This window comes from Chrysochloris asiatica, unplaced genomic scaffold (genome assembly GCF_000296735.1).
Source record: "Chrysochloris asiatica unplaced genomic scaffold, ChrAsi1.0 scaffold00059, whole genome shotgun sequence".
Classification (NCBI taxonomy): Eukaryota; Metazoa; Chordata; class Mammalia; order Afrosoricida; family Chrysochloridae; genus Chrysochloris; species Chrysochloris asiatica.
This window is the reverse complement of record NW_006408577.1, coordinates 10,635,214-10,636,990: the sequence shown is the minus strand read 5'-3', so window position 1 is coordinate 10,636,990 and position 1,777 is coordinate 10,635,214.

The window sequence follows — 1,777 nt, the reverse complement described above, 5'->3', positions numbered from 1 at the left end:
CATGGTTAAGCAAGTGTGTGACTATTTCTTTTAAGTAAGAAATAGAAACAACAGCAGTAAAGTCCTGCCCAAACTCCGTTGGACTGACCTCCTATTATTTGGCACTGCTCTTTTTTGTGTCTTGGGACCAGTGAAAAGGAGAGTTAAACTATTACAACCAGAAACCTCTGAAATGAGTCAGAGAACATTTATTTAAGTTAACCGCAATGAAGCGTTGTAAAATATCTATGCTGCTGCTGTGTACCGTGGAATCGGTTCCGACTCATAGCGACCCTGTACATGGTTTCCGAGGCTGTAAATCTTTACCGGAGCAGAACGCCTCATCTTTCTTCCGCGGAACAGCTGGTAGTTTGGAACTGCTGACCTTGCGGTTTGCAGCCCGATTCGTAACCACTACGTTGTCAGAGCTCCTATACAGTATATTTTTATATGTATTGAAGAAAACAAATATTGAAGAAAAAAGGTTTTGCTTACCTTTCAGCTTTCATATTCTTTGAATCTGTTCTCTCTTCTGTATATAAATGCTAATTAAAATCAAATCCAAATGTGTTTTGATAAATTTAAGGATTTCAAGCAACTGAAAAGCATGCTTCTTTATTTCATGGACTACTAAAATTCTAGTTGGTGCTCATTGTACCAATAAACCATATTTAGTTGATTTAAAGTGTATGATATTTTTATTAGCAATTAGTAAGGCAAAGAAATATGTATATCAGTATATAATGCAATCAATGTAAAAATAAGATTGGGTTCCTACATGGAAAACAAACTTAAACCATCCAAAGGAGGAAAAACATACTGTTGCTTAACCCACTCATTCCAAAACATGCATTAATTGACTGCTCTGTGCCAGACAGGAGTTTACATGATGGGGATACACAAAGAAAAAGAAGCAATCTATCTTTGGTAATGGTTCTTGCCATTTGCAATAATGTTTCCAAATATCTGTTGAGGCCAGACTTTTAGAAAACTATCACCAAAGAAAATGAACTTCAACAACAATATTGATTATCATTTGAGATATACACACACACTTTAAGTTACTATTTTAAACAAAGATTTTAACCTTGACTTAAACATCCATGTGGAAAAAATAATTATGTAATTATAAAAATAAAAAATTATATATCAAAAAAACTTTCACTCAATGCTTTCAGTATCCAATTACTATTAATATGCTATATTTGCCTGGTAAGTTAAATTGGAAGTATTTTATATTAAAAAAAATATGTACTCCAAGCAAATAAAAGAACCAGTAAGTAAGATAGAATATGGCCCGAACACATCTCATTTTCTCTGAAATAGTGAACAAGCTATGGCAGAATTCCCTTTGGTAGAGATTGTTCCAAATTTCTTTTCAAAATTGGCTTTCACTGTTATTTGTTAGTAATGTCTATTCAACAAGTGAAAAATACCCAAAACAAATTATAACAGTCATCTGGATTTTTTCCACTTTAATCCCAAAATAATACACTGTGAAGCACAATAAAATTATGACTGCTGTCCATTTCAGCATTACAAAATAGTTATTTTTGATTCACAGTTTATGGAAGTTTGCTTCTTAAAAATATTAGGAATAGTAAGAAAGTATCTATAATAACACACACATAAGGCAAAATACACTGCCTTTGTGAATATCCTTTTCCACAGTAGGTAGAACTCTGAAACTTTCAATATGGACTAAAAAAGAAAACATTTGCAAATAAAAATGTGGTCACCATGAAACAGAAGCAGCTCAACAACAGCTGGTTCAGACTTTGTATTTGGTTGTTTTAAA